The sequence below is a fragment of the Pongo abelii genome, chromosome 13, assembly GCF_028885655.2.
Source record: "Pongo abelii isolate AG06213 chromosome 13, NHGRI_mPonAbe1-v2.0_pri, whole genome shotgun sequence".
Lineage (NCBI taxonomy): Eukaryota > Metazoa > Chordata > Mammalia > Primates > Hominidae > Pongo > Pongo abelii.
The window spans coordinates 123429978-123451559 of NC_071998.2; the positions used below are offsets into that span (position 1 = coordinate 123429978).

The following is a 21582-nucleotide window of genomic DNA, read 5'->3' on the forward strand; positions in this document are numbered from 1 at the left end:
ATAGAGATTAGGTCAGCCAGCCTGACCCGTCTTTGAACCTTGGTTGGGACACTCAAACTCCTTGAGCTGGGAGATGGTGGATGGGTGGGTGATAATAACCAACTTCTATGGCTGGCGCAAGGATTTTATTGGAAAATATGTGGAAAGCCCCCAGTAAACTCTCTGGCACACAATAGCTGCTTTTGTAAATAGTGGCAATTGCTATTCATGTTTCCATGGAGAATAGAGATAATAATAAAAAGGACATTATATAAACTTTTTTTGAAGTTTGTAAGATAATAAGGGAAACTTGAATATGTTTTGTATGTGTGTGGGTTTTTTTGTTTTTGAGACAGGGTCTCACTCTGCCACCCAGGGTGGAGTGCAGTGGCTTGATCACGGCTCACTGCAACCTCTGTCTCCCAGGCTCAAGTGATCCTCCCACCTCAGCCTCCCAAGTAGATGGGAGTACAGGCATGTGCCACCACACCAGGATGATTTTTGTATGTTTTGTAGAGACAGGGTTTTGCCCTGTTGCCCAGGCTGCTCTCAAACTTCTGAGCTCAAGCAATCTACCTGCCTCGGCCTCCCATGCCTGGGATTACCATGCCCAGCCATGTGTGTGTTTTTGAAGAGTCCTCTTTCAGAAGTACATACTGAGATATTGATGGATAAGATTATATGTTATATGGAGGAGCAGAGGTAGATGGGGGAAGGTGAAACCAGATTGGCTATCAGCTGAGAATTATTGAGACTGGGATTCATCCTACTGTTCACTCAACTTATGTTTGATAGTTTGATAGTTTCCATAATGAAAAGTTTAGAGATTTTTTTATTCTTTACTTTTGTTTTTAGGGACGTTATGTGGGTACTCAACAGGCCTTGAGTTTTTCAGATTCTAAGTTATTTTGGGAATTTCTTGGTTCTTTATTTTGTTGTTAGAAATGAGGTCTCCCTCTGTTGCCCACGAGTGCAGTGGCATGATCATAGCTCACTACAACCTCGACCTCCTGGGCTCAAGCGATCCTCCCAACTAGCTGGGACACAGGTGTGTGCCACCATGCCCAGCTCAGGAATTTGTTGGTTATGGTGACTGCCTGGTAGAAATAAACAAGCCGTGCGGACTCTTGGGCACCATAAGCAACCTGTCCACTATCCACTGTGATGGTCATTGCTGGAAAGGATGAAGATAACATGACACTACTAGCAATCACTTTACTTCCTCTGCATAATATCAACAGGAAAATGACTTCTGTTTTTATCTTTGCCCAAAACACTGATGTCTTGTGTTATTTGCACTGGGAGGAGATAGTTGAAGTCTGTCAAAATGGTAGTTGATTCTATTCAACTGCTTGATTTGTGTGTGTGTGTGTGTGTGTGTGTGTGTGTGTGTTTTCATAACAGATGTAAATATGTAAAAGCTACCTATGGTAATCACTTTTATCAATTGTTTAATTACTCAAAGGTGAAGACTAATTTTTTAGAAAAATAACAGCTACATTGAGCTATAATTTACATACCATAAAATTTACTCTTTTAAAGTATACATACTTTATATATCCACAAAGTTGAGCAGCCATCACCATTATCCAATTCCAGAACACTTTCTGTCCCTCTCAGTCCATGGAAACCACTTTCGGTCTCTATGGATTTGCCCATTCTGCAAAATTCATGTAAATGGAATCATACAATATGCAGTCTTCTATGTCTGGCTTCTTTTACTTAAAATAATGGGTTTTTAAAAGTTTCATCCACATTGTAACATGTATCAGAACTTCATTCCTTTTTATGGACAAAAGAAGTGGATAGACCACATTTTGTTTTTCCATTCAACGGTTGATGGGCATTTGGGTCGTTTCCAATTTTTTAACTATTATGAATAATGCTGCTGTGAGCATTTGTGTATAAGTTATTGTGTGGACATATGTTTCCAATTCTCTTGGATATTTATCTAGGAGTGGAATTGTTGGGTCATATGGTAACTCTGCTTACATTTCTGAGAAACTGCCAAACTGTTTTTCACAGTGGCTGCACCATTTTTCATTTCCACCAGCAGTCTATGAGGGTTCTTATTTCTCCACATCCTCATAGACACATTTCATCATCTGCCTTTTTGATTATAGCCATTCTTGTGTGTGTGTACTGGAATCTCATTGTGGTTTTGATTTGCGTTTCTCTAATGACTAATGTATTAGTCAGGGTTCTCTAGAGGGACAGAACTAATAGGATAGATGTATATATGAAAGGTAGTTTATTAAGGAGAATTGACTCACATGATCACAAGGTGAAGTCCCACGATAGTCTATCTGCAAGCTGAGGAGCAAGAATGCCAGTAGTGGCTCAGTCTGAATCCCAAAACCTTAGAAGTAGGGACGCCAAAAATGCAACCTTCATTCTGTGGCTGAAGACTGGAGAGCCCCTGGCAAACCACTGTGTAAGTCCAAGAGCTGAAAAGGTGAAGAACTTTGAGTCTGATATTGGAGGGCAGGAAGCACCCCGCATGGGAGAAAGATGAAGGCCAGAAGACTCAGCAAGTCTGCTCATTCCACCTTCTTCTGCTTGCTTTCCTTTTTTAAAATTTTTTATTTCCATAGGGTTTTGGGGAACAGGTGGTATTTGGTTATATGAGTAAGTTCTTTAGTGGTGATTTGTGAGATTTTGGTGCACCCATCACCCGAGCAGTATACGCTGAACCCAATTTGTAGTTTTTTATCCCTCATCCCCCTCCCATCATTTTCCCCAAGTCCCCAAAGTCCATTGTATCATTCTTATGCATTTGGATCCTCATAGCTTAGCTCCCACTTTGGAGTGAGAACATACGATGTTTGGTTTTCCATTCCTGAGTTACTTCACTTAGAATAATAGTCTCCAGTTCCATCCAGGTTGCTGTGAATGCCATTAAGTCATTCCTTTTTATGGCTGAGTAGTATTCCATCATATATATATATGTATATATGTTTACATATATGTACACATATATGTATATATGTGTACATATATGTATATATGTGTACATATATGTATATATGTGTACATATATGTATATATGTGTACATATGTACACACATATATGTATATATGTGTACATATATGTATATATGTGTACATATATGTATATATGTGTACATATGTACACACATATATGTATATATGTGTACATATGTACACACATATATGTATATATGTGTACATATATACATACATATATGTGTGCATATATATGATGGAATACATACATATACATACGTATATATACATATGTGTGTGTGTGTATATATATATATATATATATATATATAAACATTTTCTTTATCCACTCATTGATTGATGGGCATTTGGGCTGGTTCCATATCCTGGGAATTGCAAATTGTGCTGCTATAAACATGCATGTGCAAGTATCTTTTTCATATAATGACTTCTTTTCCTCTGGGTAGATACCCAGTAGTGGGATTGCTGGGATTGCTTGATCAAATGGTAGTTCTACTTTCAGTTCTTTAAGGAATCTCCACACTGTTTTCCACAGTGGTTGTACTAGTTTACATTCCCATCAGCAGTGTAGAAGTGTTCCCTTTTCACTGCATCCATGCCAACATCTATTTATTTATTTATTTTTTATTATGGCCATTCTTGCAGGAGTAAGGTGGTATCTCATTGTGGTTTTGATTTGCATTTCCCTGATCATTAGTGATGTTGAGCACTTTTTCATGTTTGTTGGTCATTTGCATATCTTCTTTTGAGAATTTTCTATTTATGTCCTGAGCCCACTTTTTGATGGGACTGTTTGTTTTTTTCCTGCTAATTTGTTTGAGCTCCTTGTAGATTCCGGATATTAGTCCTTTGTTGAAGGTATAGATTGTGAAGATTTTCTCCCACTGTGGGTTGTTTGTTTACTCTGCTGACTGTGCAGGAGCTCTTTAGTTTAATTAGGTCCTACCTATTTATCTTTGTTCTTGTTTCATTTACTTTTGAGTTCTTGGTCATGAATTCTTTGCCTAAGCCAATGTCTAGAAGGGTTTTTCCAATGTTATCTTCTAGAATTTTTATAGTTTCAGGTCTTACATTTAAGTCCTTGATCCATCTTGAGTTGATTTTTGTATAGAGTGAGAGATGAGGATCCAGTTTCTTCTCCTCCATGTGGCTTGCCAATTATCCCAGCACCATTTGTTGGATAGGATGTCTTTCCTCACTTTATGTTTTTGTTTGCTTTGTTGAAGATGAGTTGGCTGTATATTTTTGGGTTTATTTCTGGGTTCTCTATTCTGCTCTGCCTGCTTTTTCTAGCCACACTGGCAGCCGACTGGATGGTGCCCACCCAGTTTGAGGGTGGGTCTGCCTCTCCCAGTCCACTGACTCAAGTGTCAAACTCCTCTGGCAACACCCAGAAACAATACTTTGCATCCTTCAATTCAATCAAGCTGACACTTAATATTAACCATCACAATTAATGATGCCAAGTATCTTTTCTTGTGCTTATTGGCCATTTGTGTATCTTCTTTGGAGAAATGTCTTTTCACATCCTTTGTCTATTTTTAATTGGGTTATTCATCGTTTTCATTGTTGAGTTGTAAGAGGACTTTTAAAAAATGAGTTCTAAATGACGCCTGACAGAGTGGACATAATTGAGCAGATAGTAAAAGTTCTTTGAGATATTAATCATACTGCACCTCAACCCCACTGCTCACCAGCACTCCCAATTTACTCGGTATGAATGGCTTTCACCATGAAAACAAAAGATATTTCAACCTAAATATTTCCAAAACCTTTCCATTAAAGAGAACAGAGGGAGGAGGAGGACGTCATTCCTTTTTATGCCTTGTGTTTCCTGAGCACCTGCTGGCATCTGGGTGAGTGCTTGCTCTCTGGGAATTGTTCCTAACGAGATATGAATACGAGTTACTAAAACTCAAGCTGCTGTGAGATCAAGGCCACCTCAATAGTGACCACTGGGTCTGAAGAGAACACATAGAAAGGAGAGTCACTTTATCTAAAGGGTTAGAGAGGGCTCAGGAAGGACATAGCATGAAAGCTAACCCACTCATTCTCAAGTCTGTCTGCAGGACATTCTGAGAGTCCACAAACTGATCTGCAAACATAAGAAATAGAGCAAACATTGATTAACGGAATACTCCATGCCAGCCACAATCTAGGCCTAGGGAACACAGCAGGATACATAGTGAGATAAAGTCCCTGCTTTATGAAACTGACATTTTAGTGATGGAAAGTGGTGAGATGTGTTAAGAAGAGAATGAAGTAGGATGAATGGACAGAGTGATGCAGAGGTGCCATTTTGACAGACAAGGAGATCTTTGAGTAGTCATGTGTGCAGTCAGGAATTGACGAGGCTGTGAGGATATCTGTGGGAAGGATATTCCAAAAAAGGAAGAACAGCAGGTGCAAAGTCCTTGGGGAGGCTAGGCGTGGTGGCTCATGCCTGTAATCTCAGGCATGTTGGGAAGCCAAGGCAGGAGGATTGCTTGAACCCAGGAGTTCAAGGCTGGACACCCGTCTCTACAAAGATAAAAAAATTAGCTGGGCATGGTGGTGTGCACCTGTACTCCCAGCTACTAGGTAGGCTGAGATGGGAGGATTGCTTGACCCCAGGAGGTCAAGGCTGCAGTGAGCTGTGATCGCACCACTGCACTCCAGCATGGGCACCAGAGTGAGACCCTGTCCCCACCCTCCCCCCGCAAAAAAAAAAAAAAACCCAAAAAGCAAAAACCCAAAGTCCTTGTGGGGAGTAGCGAGGAGACCAGAGTGGCTGGAACACAAAAGGAAAGGGAGAAGGTGGATGGCAGCTGAGATCAGAGAGGCAAGGGAGGCGGGGTCTCATTGGACCTTTCACTTGAACTTGAACGTCTACTGTGGAGCAAAAGAACCCTTGGGCCACACATCAAGGATGTGCATGCACATTCCAAAAAGTCTTTATTGGAGTCAGCTCATGTTGGGTCTCCCAATCTTGCTGGCATGTCTTCTTCTCATGGCAGAAGAATGTCTGAGGGATCCCTTGACTGGATGGTGTGTTCTGTAGGCCATTCCGTTTGAGAACATCTCTACTAATCAGAGTCTGGTTTTCAGCAAAGTCCACGCCTCTGAGGAACATACATAGAGGTTGTAGAAGGAAGAGAAGGCTTGGGATTCAAACAAAAACAAAAACAAAAAAATACACTGGCCAAATCTGGCTTTGTGGAGGCTCAAGACATCCCCTTTGTCTCTCTGTCCTATCTACTATGGACAAGTCTGCCAAACAGTTATCATCCTTGTTACTGGAGAGATCCTGCCAAGTACTCATGTTCCTTCCTTAGAGGGGCTGGGTGTGCTTAGCTTGGAGCAAGAGAAAGATCATGGCGGTGACCTTCAACTCACCTTCATGTCAGCCCAAGAGAAGGTTCCTTCTAGGTTATCTTGTGGCAATAACAAGAATCCATTGCAGGAAAGCTGTAGGGAGGAAGATTTCAGCCTAATATTGCAGAGGACTTCCTACAGTTGGAAAGGCAGTGAGTTCCCCATGACTAAACGTATTCAAGTAGACATTAAAAGGACACTCATCTGGGACTCTAGGCAGAAGATCCCTGCACTGCTTAATAAGTTGGACCAGAACCCTTTCAGAGCTAAGATTCTGTTATCATATTGTGCTGTCTTTCTTCTGGGTAAAAATCAAGACCATTTTTGTGACTTCATGAATCTCATATGTGAAGGAGAACCCTGTGGAACAAGTTGAAGGTCATGTATAGTACACCCTGAGTCTTCTTCCTGGAGTTGTGTGCTGTTAAGGGGGCTTTAATTAAGCTTTCCCCTCCGGGCACAACCAGCTTGTTTTGGTGGGTGCAATATGCCATCCCAGAATATGTCAAACTTCATTTGCAAAATATCAGACTGCTGTTTTTTTTCCAGAGCCAATCTGCAGAGTAATACGTTCAATAACTTTTGCTCTTTTTGCTCTCAAAGATAGGTCTCTTTTTGGAGTCGATAGCGCAATAAATGCGGATCTGGTGCAAATTCCAATGGAAAGAAAAGATATTGTTATTTAAAGGCCAAATAACGGCTTAAAATTAGAGTTGTGAAGGCATTGAAAAACACCAGACTTCCCAGATGGCTTGGAGATAATTCACTTTGCACTCAGTCCACTCACACGCTAAAAAAAAATACTTTTGACTCTGTTTCTCCTCAGATTGAAAGTTGGTGCCTGCTTTAAACATATGTGCTTCTCTCTTTAAATTTAGCTCTGAGTCATGTTGTATTACATTAGGAATTCAGCAGGCAGGCACTTGGAAAATGTACATCAATGCGTTTATTTTTAAATTATATAAAAATAAAAATATATATGTTTAAATATATTAGGCTATATTTTTGCCCAATTTCAAAATGGTTGTTCTCCAGAACAGATTAGATAAAACAATAATAACGATGATGACACTATGGTTCTGGAACACTGCCCGTTCCCAAGGATCCCAAACCAACTTGACAAACCCTGTCGCTTCTAGCCCCCAGTCCAGCTATGCGCGGGACTTGTCACAGAAACCTCCGCCTCCATGGGGGACCAGGCAGCTCCCCGAACAGCTGCAGGGTGGCCTAATTAAGATGCTCCTTCCTCCAGAGTGTCAGGTCTCTGGGCAGAAGTCAGCAAAGGCTGGGGGCTGGGGACAGTCAGGGAGGCAGAGGCAGACAGTCTGGAGGGACATCTTTAGCTTAGTGGCTAGGCTCATGGGCTGAAGGCCCCACCAAACAATGCTGGGCACAAATCCTAGCTCTACCCCTTCTAATCTATGCATCCTTGGAGAAGTGATGGGGCCTCATTTGTGTCTCAGTTCCTCACCTGTGAAATGAGTAATGATTCCTACTTCCCAGGGTTGCTGTGAGGACTACCAGGGATAATCCCTTTGATTCATTTAGTCATTCACTCACCACATATTTATTAACATCCACAGGACAAAGTGGTGAATAAAACGAACAAACCCATAATCCCAGGCCTCATAGAGCCCGTGGTCTAGTGGGTAGAGAGACGTGAATGAACAAAAAACCCTGATGATTTCATCAGAATTGTGATGAGCGCAATGAGGGAGAATTTGCAAAGTAAGTCCCACCCAGATCAGAAGGCTCCAGAAAGCTTCAGCAAAGAAGGAATGTAGACTGTGGTCCAGTGCCTGCCATACAGTAGGTGCCTGTTAGTTCCTGTATGCATTTCCTATGGTTTAAGTCACTTAGTGACTTAAAATAACATATATAGGTCGAGTGCAATGGCTCATGCCTGTAATCCTAGCACTTTCGGAGGCCATGGTGGGCAGATTACCTGAGGTCAGGAGTTCAAGACCAGCCTGGCCAACATGGCAAAACCCCGTCTCTACTAAAAACACAAAAATTGGCTGGGCATCTCACACCAGTTAGAATGGTGATCATTAAAAAGTCAGGAAACAACAGATGCTGGAGAGGATGTGGAGAAATAGGAATGATTTTACACTGTTGGTGGGGGTGTAAACTAGTTCAACCATTGTAGAAGACAGTGTGGCGATTCCTCAAGGATCTAGAACTAGAAATACCATTTGACCCAGCGATCTCATTACTGGGTATATACCCAAAGGATTATAAATCATGCTACTATAAAAACACAGGCACACGTATGTTTATTGCGGCACTATTCACAATAGCAAAGACTTGGAACCAACCCAAATGTCCATCAATGATAGACTGGATTAAGAAAATGTGGCACATATACACCATGGAATACTATGCAGCCATAAAAAAGGGTGAGTATATGTCCTTTGCAGGGACACGGATGAAGCTGGAAACCATCATTCTGAGCAAACTATCACAAGGACAGAAAACCAAACACCACATGTTCTCACTCATAGGTGGGAAGTGAACAATGAGAACACTTGGACACAGGGCGGGGAACATCACACACTGGGGCCTGTCATGGGGTGGGGGAAGGGGGGAGGGATAGCATTAGGAGAAATACGTAATGTAAACGATGAGTTAATGGGTGCAGCACACCAACATGGCACATGTATACATATGTAACAAACCTGCACATTGTGCACATGTACCCTAGAACTTAAAGTATAATAATAATAATAATAAATTAGCCAGGCATGGTGGCTCATGCCTGTAATCCCAGCCACTCAGGAGGCTGAGGCAGGAGAATCACTTGAACTCACGAGGTTGCAGTGAGCTGAGGTCATGCCACTGCACTCCAGCCTGGGTGACAGAGCAAGACTCTGTCTCAAAAAGTAATAATAATTTTAATAATAACATTAATAGTATCTTGCAGTTCTGGAGGTCATAAGTCTGAAATGAGTCTAATTTGGCAAAGACCAAGGTGTTGGCAGGGCTGGGTTCTTTTTTGGAGACTCAAAGCAAGAATCTGTTTCCTCGCCTTTACCAGCTTCTAGAGAATTCCTTGGCTTGTGGCCCCTTCCTCTACCTTCAAAGCACATCACTCCAACATCTGCTTTCATGGTCATATCTCCTTTTTCCGACTTTGACCCTCCTGATTTCCTCTTATAAGAATCCTTGCAGCCAGGAACAGTGGCCAACACCTGTAATCCCAGCACTTTGGAGGCTGAAGTAGTAGGATCACATGATGCCAGGAGTTCAAGAGAAGCCTGGGCAACATGACAAGACCCCGCCTGTATAAAAAATTAAAAATTAGCCTGGTGTGGTGGCACTGGTGACCCCAGCTACTCTGGAGTCTGAGGCTGCAGTGAGCTATGATTGCACTACTGCGCTCCAGCTTGGGTGACAGAGCAAGACTTTGTCTCAAAAAAAAAAAAAAATCCTTGCTGTTTGATTAAGCCCAGCTTAATCTCCTCATTTTAAGATCCTTAATGTAATCACCTCTGCCAAGTTCCTTTCACCTGTCAGGTAACATATTCACAGGTTCTGGGCATTAGGATGTGGAAATCTGTAGAGGGGCATTATTCTCTCTACAACAGTCCGGGAAGTTCAATATCCAAAAGGAGGAATTCCAGGCAAAAAAAAGAGTTAGAGAGAGAGAAAATAGAGGGGCAGAAGTTATCAAAGAAAAATAATACATGGCAATTTCCCAAAACTTTAGGGCAAACATTTCCAGATTTAAAGAGCCTTCAGAATGCCAGTGTAAAATCATGTCAAAAGCTTCCAAAGACAGAATGTCATACACAAAGGATCAAGGATCAGGCACTGGACTTTTTTTTTTTTTTTTTTTTTTTTTTTGAGATGGAGTCTCACTCTGTCACCCAGGCTGGAATGCAGTGGTGCAATCTCGGCTCACTGCAACCTCCGCCTCCCAGGTTCAAGCGATTCTCCTGTCTCAGCTTCCCAGTAGCTAGGACTACAGGCATGCGCCACCATGCCCGGCTAATTTTTATATTTTTAATAGAGACGGGTTTTTGCCTTGTTGGCCAGGCTGGTCTTGAACTCCTGACCTCAGGTGATCTGCCCACAGGCGTTGGACTTTCTAACATAATCACTGGAAATTGGAAGAAGGCACAGGCCTTCATAATCTTGAGGAAAAATATTTCCAACCTAGAACTTATTTATAATCTTATTTTATTTTTAGAAAGAGGGCCTTGCTATGTTACCAAGGCTGGAATGCAGTAATTCTTCACAGGCACAACAACTGTAGTGCACTAGTCAGGCTTGAACTCGCGGCCTCAAGTTATCCTTCCACCATAGCCTCTCAAGTAGCTGGGACTAAAAGCATGCACCACCATGCTCAGCTGATAATGTTTTTTCTTTTAGAGATAGGGTCTCGCTATGTTGCCCAGGCTGGTCTTGAACTCCTGGACTCAAGTTATCCTCTCACCTCAGCCTCTCAAAGTGCTGGGATTACAGGTGTGAGCCACTGCACTCAGCCTCCAGCTGACAATTTTATCAATCAAGTGTAAGTGTGCACTAAATACGTTTCGGACATGCCTGGTCTCACTGAATTTTCCTTCCATGCATCTTTTCTCAAGAAGCTACTAGAGGATGTGCTCCATCAAAATGAGAGAGTAAACCAAGAAAATGGAAAACAGAGAATCCAGGAAACAGGGGATGCAACAGAAGAGAGAGGTAAATGTTATCACAGAGGACCCAGACCACAGGTGTACACAGGGCCCAGCACAGCAACCAGGCTGATTGCAGCCCAGGATGGAGGGCTCAAAGCAAGACACAGAACTGATAGGTTCTGAAGTTTTAATTATATTAACAAAAGCTTTAGAGTTGTGACAGAGATAAATTAGCAACTACATTGAAAATATAAAAACCCACCAAAATTACTACTTTGAGAAAAATGAAATTGTACCAAAAAATGCAATCACAGTGCATTGGGTAGTCAGTGGCATACAATATTTTCCCAAGTCATAGGACAGTAAACACTGAATATTGGTTTAACTAGAACCTGTGATCTTGGGGTGGTGAGACAAGAAGATAAGCATGTGTGTGCCTGTGTCTAAGAACTAAATACTCATTTTCTATAGCAGGTGGTCGATTATATGATGCTTAAAGCTGAAACATCAAGATAAAGCTAAAAGAGTTGAAGGTGGCTGCCTCTGGGACAAGGGATCAGCACCAGTGAGTAGGGCTATTTTTAGAATAAACCTTATAGGGCTACTTGATTTTTTAAACTATGTACATGCATTTCTTTAACTATATATATATATGTGTGTATATATATATACACACACATATATACATATATACACATATATACATATATACACATATATACATATATACATATATATACACATACACACACACACACACACATATATATATATATATATTTTTTTTTTTAAAGGGGGAGAGAAGGGAAGGAAATCCTCTCTGAAAAAGGAGGCATTGGCGGGTTTTGGGAAGAGGTGGCCCCTCTGGCGTCTTTGGGTTTTCTCTGACTTCAGCCTCATTAAATCACAGGAGGGAGATGACCTCAGCAAAGGACATCAAACCTGTGGGAGCACCTGTGAGGCCAGAAGTCCTCTGCCCTCTACCCTCACCCTCCCCACCCATCACAGTGCGGTGGCAGACAGGGCCCTGTGAGCGGCAGGCACCTGTCAGCGCCAGAGTCCTCCCAGCCGGCCTGGTGGCCCTGGTGAAGGGGTCAGCTTGGGAGAGACAAAGCTTCTTGGGATGGAGCTGGGTGGGAGAGGTGGAGAGGAAGACTTCACGGCTACATAGTACATTACAATCATGCCTGTGAATAGTCACTGCACTCCAGCCTTGAAAGGAGATGGGGCAGGGGGTGATGGAGAAACTTCCTTGTAACGTGGACCTAAGTGGATCCCACCCTCCTGACACCCACTGGGAATGTTAATACGGCTCAGCTTGCTCCGGCAGCCAGAGACACCCTCTATTCCCTGAGGTCCTCAACTCTCTGCTTCAGTCTCCAACTCAGAGAAAATCTCAACAGAGGGGCACGGCTCCTGGTAGGGGAGTTGGGGAACAAAAGAAAATGTCGCCTCCCATCAACAACGGGTTTGTGGCTCCTGAGAGGGCTGACTCCTGGCACACCCCCACCCCAGGTCTTGTAGGGTCACTTTGGGTGGGGCTTCTGGGTTCCTAGAGGCAGGAAGGATTTGAGCAAGACCCCAGGCAGAACTCAGGCTCTGCAGCTCTGACACCCTGGAGCTCAGCACAGTCACAAAGAAAAGTGGTGAAGAGTTCAAAGAACATGGGTCACTTCTGGCCTGAGAACAAGAGAATGGCAGGTGACCTTAGATGGCGTCCTCTATCCTCTTTTAAAATATGGCCGGGCGCAGTGGCTCACACCTGTAATCCCAGCACTTTGGGAGGCCGAGGTGGGGGGATCACCTGAGATCAGGAGTTCAGGACCAGCCTGGCCAACATGGTGAAACCCCATCTCTACAAAAACACAAAAATGAGCCAGGCGTGGTGGTGGGCGCTTGTAATCCCAGCTACTCAGGAGGCTGAGGTGATAGAATCGCTTGAACCCAGGAGGCGGAGGTTGCAGTGAGCTGAGATTGCACCATTGCACTTCAGCCTGGGCGACTGAGCGAGACTCCGTTTCCAAAAAAAAAAGATGGTCACCATCAAATTCTACTGGGCTTTCAAGGGAAAAAAACACGTGAGATGTGCTATCAAAACACTGAAAGCATAGACTTTAAGTGATGAACATTCTCAAAGGGAGAAGGAAATTCAGTGTGGAGCTCCGTGAACAGCGGACATCTCTAATTTGAACCCAAGAAGGAATAAGCTTATTCCCCAGATTCTCCACAGAATCAAAATCCACATCGTAGGGAACTAACTGGCATTGGTGGATGGTAACATGTTAAAGAGCAGGTGTGGGGACAGGATGTGTCTGGGGTCAAATGTTTGGAAAATGCTGAATTAAACAAAGGAAATGGTCAAGAATGCTCAAAACATTAATGTTCATTGTAAATATCCCAAAGAAGTTTATATCTTTTGACAGTTGCACCTGTTTTTAAGAAGCAATGGATGGGATTATAGTTCCGTGGAACACATTTTGGGAAACACTGGCCAAGTATCTCAAGCCCCTGAGGGCTTGGCCATCCCTAGCATCTGTCTGCAATATGCTTGGCAAGAACACACATCTGTGAGCTTCTTTGCTCCCCAAACCCCCACCTAGCTAGGAAGTTCTGAAATATTTGCGGGATGGACTCCATCTTTTTGTCATGCACCGTCATGTTGTTTATGGTTTTTGCAAAAAGGGGTCTGTCTTTCATTAATTTTCTTAGACGTGGGGAAGAGCCTTTGAAAATAGGACCTTAGCTGACTTGATTCTTCTAGTTCTTACTTTTTTTTTTTTTTTTTTGAGATGCAGTCTCATTCTGTTGCCCAGGCTTGAGAGTGCAGTGGTGCAATCTCGGCTCCCTACAACCTCCACCTCCCAGGTTCAAGCTATTCTCCTGCCTGAGCCTCCTGAGTAGCTGGGATTACAGGTGCCCACCACCACTCCTGGCTAATTTTTTTTTTTAAGTTTTCACCATGTTGACTAGGGTGGTCTTGAACTCCCGCTCTGAGGTGATCTGCCTGCCTCAGTTTCCCAAAGTGCTGGGGTTACAGGCGTGAGCCACCAAGCCTGGCCTGGGTTCTTCCTTTCTTGATTCCTTGGTTCTCTCTTCAACCCCACACGAAATTCTCATGAGAATTTTTAGGACACATCACCCTGAGAATCACTTGTTTTCATGCCCTTGTTCCAAGAGCTGTTTGTCAAGCCTTAAATGACTTATGTATTTATTAAGGGTTCCTTTACCTTTTTAAAAGGTGGAATGCCACAGGCCCATTTGCAACAGGGGCTTCTCATGCAATATTGGTGCCCTCGAGGGTGTGGAAATACGCAGGTGACAAAAATCCACTCTGCAGTCCATTCACCGAGTCTTGGTTGATTAACGCTACTATGATACCTGAGACTGGGTATCTCATAAATAACAGAAATTCATTCTCTGGAAGTTCTGGAGGCTGGGAAGTTCAAGTTCTAGGAGATTGCAGGTTCCATTGTCTGGTGAGGGCTGGTCTCTGTGTCTAAGATGGCACCTTATTGTTGCATCCTCCGGGCAGGGTGGGGAGCAACGCTGTGTCCTCACATGGCAAAGGCAGAAGAGCAGGGGAGCTGAAGGCTGTGTGAAGCCTCTTCAGTAAGGGCCTTAATCCCGTTCACAAGGGAGGACCCCTGATGGCCTAATCACCTCTTAAAGGCCCCATCTCTCTTAATTCTATCACACTAGCAACACCTGAATTTTGGAGGGGACACATTCGAACCACAGCACCAATTCAAACAACATGGTTTGGGGCTGCATCTACCTGGGTGGGGGGTGGGGGGGAGGCGAGAAGCACCTTTTCCTAACTGGCACAAAGGTGCTGCTTAGTGGGCCAGTGGCAGCTCTGACTTCCTGTAAGGTTATAGGGTTTACAGACTTCACCAGATTGGCATAACCTGGGAGTAGCCTCGTGTCAGTGATTTCTGGGTTGATTAATGGTGTCTTTGAACTCCAGAATTGAGCTGAGCAGTTTTAGACCCACACAAAACCAGCAGCTCTGCACTGGCACCTCTGAGAAGGGAAGGGAAAAGGAAGTTTGACCAATTATATTAAAATTGCGGGCTGGGCATGGTGGCTCATGCCTGTAATCCCAGCACTTTGGGAGGCTGAAGTAGGAGGATCGCTTGTGTTCAGGAGCTCAAGACGAGGCTGGGCAACATAGTGAGACCCTGTCTCTAAAAAAAAAATTAAAAATAAGCCAGGTGTGGTGGTGTGCACCTGTAGTCCTAGCTACTTGGGAGCCTGAAGTGAGAGGACCACTTGAGTCCAAGAGGTTGAGGCTGCAGTGAGCTGTGATCTCACCATTGCACTCAGCTTGGGCAACCAAGTGAGACCTCGTCTCAGGAGAAAAATAAAAAAAGAACTGCTGCTACTTCCTTCCTAAAAACAGGCCCCCTCTTCCTCCCACTGTGGAACTGAGCATTCAGCCTCAGCCACCAACTTTGTAAATACAAATTTCCCCTTCCCCTTGCACACTACCCCTCAAATCTCTAACCAGACTGAATAGCACACGATGGTACTATAGGGCACATCAGTATGCCCTAAAGGCGACCTGGACGTTTAATTTTTTGAATTTTTTAAATTTTGTTTTTTGAGACAGAGTTTCCGTCTTGCTGCACTCCAGGCTGGAGTGCAGTGGTATGGTCTCAGCTCACTGCAACCTCTGCCTTCCAAGTTCAAGCGATTCTCCTACCTCAGCCTCCTGAGCAGCTGGGATTACAGGTGTGCACCACCACGCCCAGCTAATTTTTGTACTTTTAGTAGAGACAGGGTTTCACCATGGTGGCCAGGCTGGTCTCGAACTCCTGACCTCAGGTGATCCGCCTGCCTCAGCCTCCCAAAGTGCTGGGATTACAGGCATGAGCCACCATGCCCAGCCCAACCTGGCCTTTTTAATTTTTACCACTTCAGTGTTTTCTCAGTCTGGGTGGGAGGGAATCTTCTGTATTATAGCATTTCAGAAACACTCTTGAAGACAGGATGGAGACATGTAATGAATCTTTTTGATTTCCAAGTTATGTCCTGTGTTTGTGAGTGAGATTGTTTGGGGGTGTGAGTTCCCTGGCTCAGTGCTTCTCAAATTTTAATGTGTAAATGAATCACCTCAATACTTATTAAACACGCAAATCATGATTCAGCAGGTGTCTTTCTAACAAGCAGCCAAGTAATGTTGATGTGGCCGGTCCACCGGAGGTGCAAAGCATGGCGATGGTGCTGCCCGTGCTTTGGGATCAGAGACCCCCATGTTACAATCGTGCTTCTGACTTTTACTCACTGCATGACCTTGAGTAAGTTATTGACCTTTACGGAGCCTTAGCTTTTTCCTCTGGAAGAGACAGAGAAATGGATATCCACTTCCAAACACTCTTGTTGGAATAACATGAGATCATCTACCTCTTAACGTTCTTGTTAGAATTACGTAAGCAGCATGGCTTCTGGCATGTTGGAGGCTCTGAACCAATGGTGGGAATTCCATATTTTTCCCTCTGCCTTTTAAAAAACAAATATCAGAAAAAGGGAGAAAACTTCGTTAAACAAAACCTCAGTTGTAAAGTTTACCTGGTCTTTGCCACCGAGTTTAGACCACAGGGGCTCCTGATATTTTTGTCTCGTCCGAGTCCACCTGAGGGCCAGGACTGTGCCTGCACGTGGTTAATGCTCACTAACTGGTTGCTGAATGAATGACTAATGCACTTCCGCCAATAATAGTAGCTGTAGCTGGCAGTGGGGCCCACTTCTCCCTAAGGCAGCAAAATTAGAATGTGTGGGAGGTGGGGATAGAAAGTAGATGAGAAAAGCTCTCTACAAGACTCTAATACTCCCCCAAGGGGGCATCCCTTCTTCCCATTTAGGAATCAATAGTCCAAAGGAACTTCCAGAAAACTTAATTTTACCTCTTCTAAAATCATACGTTGTTTGGTTCTCTTGTTTCCTGTGAGCCCCTAGAGAGGAACAAAAAACCAAAACTGCAAGGGCGGCCAGGGAACCATTGTTGGCTGTGCTGGGGAGGAGGGTGGCTCTCCATGGGTGCTCAGCCTTGGAGGCCCCATGCTGCCTCGTCCCTTCCCTGGGGCTTAGCACAGCACTCTTTGTTGAGTTGGCAGGTCTTTGGCTAAGGATTTGCACATCGTCAATGTTACAACCTGCTGCCACTGTTGTATCTCGTGGCCGCTCTGCCCTCTGTGCAGCCCGAGAAGTCTTGGCATCCCTCTGCCCAGACATGAAGCTTCCAAGTCTTCGCCCCACTCTCCAAGCCAAATTGAGCTGTCTCTGCCTTGCCTTTCATTTTCTTTCTCTGTGGGTATAATTGTGTTGACAGCCACAAGAAACCAAATGTTTCCCTACATCATTTAGAGATGTGTGGCCCATGAAATTCCTTTCCATTTTGTTGTTTTCACCATGACTGCAATGAGCACAGTTGTCAGGAGAAAAACCTCAAAACATTTGGGGGAAATAGAGAAAACTTAGCATCCTAGCAATGTGTTGCCATTAGACTAATGAATCAATCAGGCAGCCAGATCACAGTGACTGCCTGAACAGAATGCACCTAGCTCCATGCAGATGTAGCCTGGGATGCCACAGCCATGGCCTGTCCAATGCATCTCAGGGCTGAGTGAAACCCAGACCCAGTTGGGAGCTGAGAGGAAGGATGGAGTGAATAGCCAAGGGGGTATCACAGGGCAGATGATGAGTAGGTAAATTACTAAAAGCTGCAGTTAAGATCTGAGACTAGGAGTTAGAAAGACAGCGAAGGTGGCAAGAGACACAAACATGGGATCTCCCTAAATCCATCACACGGATTTATTTTTTGTCTTAAAGGGATATTTTCCCCTGATTTTAAGAGTTCTATTGACCTATTAAAGACAATGTAGAAAATATAAAAGTAGCTGGATGCAGTGCCTCATGCCCATAATCCCAGCCCCTTGGGAGGCTGAGATGGGTGGATAAGTTGAGCCCAGGAGTTGGAGACCAGCCTGGGCAACATGGCAAAAACCCATCTCTACAAAAAATTAAAAAATTAGTTGGGCATGGTGGTGCATGCCCATAGTCCCAGCTCCTCAGGAGGCTAAGACAGGAGGATTACTTGAGCCCAGGAGATAGAGGTTGCAGTGAGCCAAAATCACACTACTGCACTCCAGCCTGGGCAACAGAGTGAGGCCCTGTCTCAAAAAAGAAAGAAAAGGAAAGAAAGGAAAGAAAGAAAGAAAGAGAAAGAAAGAAAGGAAGGAGAGAGGAAGGAAGGAAGGAGAGAGGAAGGAAAGAAGGAAGGAAGGAAGGAAGAAGGAAGGAAGGAAGGAAGAAGGAAGGAGGGAGAGAGAAAGGAAGGAAAGAAGGAAGGAAGGCTGGCTGAGCGCAGTGGCTCAGGCCTGTAATCCCAGCACTTTGGGAGGCTGAGGCAGGCGGATCATGAGGTCAGTAGTTCAAGACCAGCCTGCCCAACATGATGAAACCCTGTCTCTACTAAAAATACAAAAATTACCCGGGCATGATGGTAGGTGCCTGTAATCCTAGCTACTCAGGAGGCTGAGGCAAGAGAATCACTTGAACCTGGGAGGCGGAGGTTGCAGTGGGCCGAGATTGCACCACTGCACTTCAGCCTGGGCAACACAGCAAGATGTCGTCTGAAAAAAAAAGGAAAGGAAAGAGAAATAGAGACAAAGGAAAGAATAAAAAGAAAAGAAAAATAAAATATAGAAGTCCATGAAAAAGAAAATGAAGATTGCTTACAATTCCACTTTTGGTTAAGTATACTCTTTGTATATATCCTATTAATTTCTATTTACATCCACACTAGCCAGCCTATCTTGCATGGTTCAGAAGAGCCTTGGACAATTGTTAAATAAGTACATCCCTGCTGCTCTTTACCTAGCGCAAGCTTCCTGAGGTTGTCCACGTGAGAAGCAGCCCAATTTCAGCCCAACATCTGCATTCTGAACATCACCCTCATGACCTTTAAGGCTGGAATTAAAATTTGCTCTTTGTTTTCTACATTGGCAGTGTCTTAGCATGTGTGGCATGTCATCTAATCAGTCATCAAGTCCTGAGTGTTCCACCATCCAAATGTATTTTGAGGACAGGCGCGGTGGCTCACGCCTGTAATCCTGGCACTTTGGGAGGCTGAGGTAGGTGGATCGCTTGAGCTCAGTAGTTTAAGACCAGCCTGGGCAACAAAGTGAGACCCACCTGTCTCTACCAAAACAAACAAGCAAACAAGATTAGCCAGGTGTGGTGTCGTGTGCCTGTGGCCCATTAAACCTCTTTTTCTCTATAAATTACCCAGACTCAAGTATGTCATTATCAGCAGCACGGAAACAAATGAATACAATCTTAAACCACAGACTTTCAGAATATGCAAATCATAAAATTTTCGAATCCAGATTTTACAGTCATTGGAGATTCCAGAAACGAGTCTAATAACTCCACCACAGAGATGGAGAAACTGGGCCCAGTGGGGCTCAGTGACTTGTTCCAGGCCCAAGAGTTAAGGGCAGAGGTAAGATCTCCCCACATTAAGGCAGACCTATGCTTCCGTAGCAGTAGTTTTCAAACTGACTTCTCCAAGGCACCAAGGTTCCTTAAAAGTATCATAAAGTTTCCGCCTGCAAGACATTGAATCCCACTGGGCCTAGTTTCTCCATCTATACAGTAGAGTTATTAGACTGGTTTCTGGAATCCTCCATGACTGTAAAATTTGGATTCCAAAATGTTACGATGAAGGGAGGGATGAGGAAGGGGTGAGCAGAGAGTGGAGCCTCAAGTCTATAATTAAAACAGTTCTACTTTCACCTCATTTATCTTGAGACCTGAGTAGTTTTCTTTTTTAAAAAAGGGGTTTTCTTCCCCCCAAAAGTTTCAAAAACTCATGCACTGTATACTGTGTTTAATAAATAATCAAGAGCAGCAACAAAAAATTAAACCAAAACCAGAAAACGAAACCCCACACATGATCACAATGGTAATACAAATGAAATCTTTAAAGATATTGGTAAGAACACTCAGGTTGATACAAATATCCTAATTTTGTTTCCTGCAGGTAGTGGTTGGAGGTTAGAATGACAGCCGTCTACAACAGAATACGGCCTAGAATCTGCATCTGAGTTCCTGTCTCAGATAGAGCTGGGCAATTTCAGATTCTGGGTACAGAGAGGAAGAGAAAAGACTGTCCTAAAATGTTCCTCTGGCATCACATCAGGAACTGCATGTATTTACAAAGAAGGCACTCACTCCTGAAAGACCGTGGTTGATAATGATATGCTTGGAGGATTGAATCCCAATTCTGATTAAGACTTTCAGCTACACAAATAAAATATTTTCGCTGATCAAGACTGAATCTTCCACTTTTACTCCCCAAAATGCATGTTTTCTATCCTGGGAAAGTAACGCCCCCAAACTTTAAAAAAGGTAACCAGATCAGGATTCAGTCGGTAGCAATCAACAAGGACAAATGGATTAATGACTGGCTGTGGAAAGAAATTTGTCCAGGTCTACAATGTTAATTTTATGTATGTATATATATATTTAGAGACGGGGTCTCACTGTGTTGCCCAGGTGAGTCTTGAACTCCTGGTCTCAAGTGACCCTCCAGCCTCAACCTCCCAAAGTGCTGGGATTACAGGTACGAGCCACCGCACCTGGCATACAATGTCAGTTTTTAAAATTTACAGCATCAGCCCGGTGCAGTGGCTCATGCCTATAATCTCAGCACTTTGGGAGCCTGAGGCAGGTGGATCACTTCAGGTCAGGAATTCGAGATCAGCCTGGCCAGTGTAGCGAAACCCTATCTCTACTAAAAATACAAAAATTAGCCAGGTGTGGTAGCATGCACCTGTAATCCCAGTTACTCAGGAGGCTGAGGCAGGAGAATCGCTTGAACTTGGGAGACGGAGGTTGCAGTGAGCCGAGATCCTGCCACTGTACTCCAGTCTGGATGACAGAGTGAGACTCCATCTCAAAAAACAAAACAAAAAAATAAACAAACAAAAACCTTACAGCATCTTCATAAATAAACTGCTTCCACTCTAGGACACTTTGAATGGAGGATAAAGGGCGCCAGGGAGCACACTCTTTTAGCCCCTAGCTTTATCTTTGTGTCCTGGTTCCTAGTGCAACACTCTGCAATAGGTTGATTAGAAAGACACTCATGTATTTTTTGTTTTGGTTATTTATTTATTTATTTATTTTGATGGAGTCTCACTCTGTCACCCAGGCTGGAGTGCAGTAGTGTAATCTCCACTCACTGAAACCTCCACCTCCTGGGTTCAAGTGATTCTCCTGCCTCAGCCTCCTGAGTAGCTGGGACTACAGGTGCGTGCCATCATGCCCGGCTAATTTTTGTATTTTTTAGTAGAGATGGGGTTTCACTGTGTTGGCCAGGCTTGTCTCAAACTTCTGACTTCGTGATCTGCCCACCTTGGCCTCCCAAAGTGCTGGGATTACAGGCATGAGCCACCGCGCCCAGCCACTCACTTATTATATTATGGAAACCTCACTTTCACTGTGCCGGGATCAAGGTTTAACTTCACTACAGTTCAGTATTTCCAGAACTGTTGAAAGATTACAGATAAAAGAAGTCTTCTATGAAAAGCTACCCAAAGCAGAAGGGACCCTCATGAGGGATAAGACCCTG

At 43.8% G+C, this 21582-nt stretch overlaps 1 long non-coding RNA gene across 1 annotated transcript; it reads left to right on the forward strand.

Moving 5' to 3' along the window:
• Positions 1–7910: 7910 nt before the first annotated feature.
• Positions 7911–20274, forward strand: LOC129047746 (uncharacterized). Its single transcript, XR_008509513.2, has 5 exons — positions 7911–8720; positions 10911–11007; positions 11418–11508; positions 18954–19078; positions 19990–20274. It is a non-coding gene; the product is annotated as an uncharacterized LOC129047746 (long non-coding RNA).
• The last annotated feature ends 1308 nt before the right edge of the window (positions 20275–21582 follow it).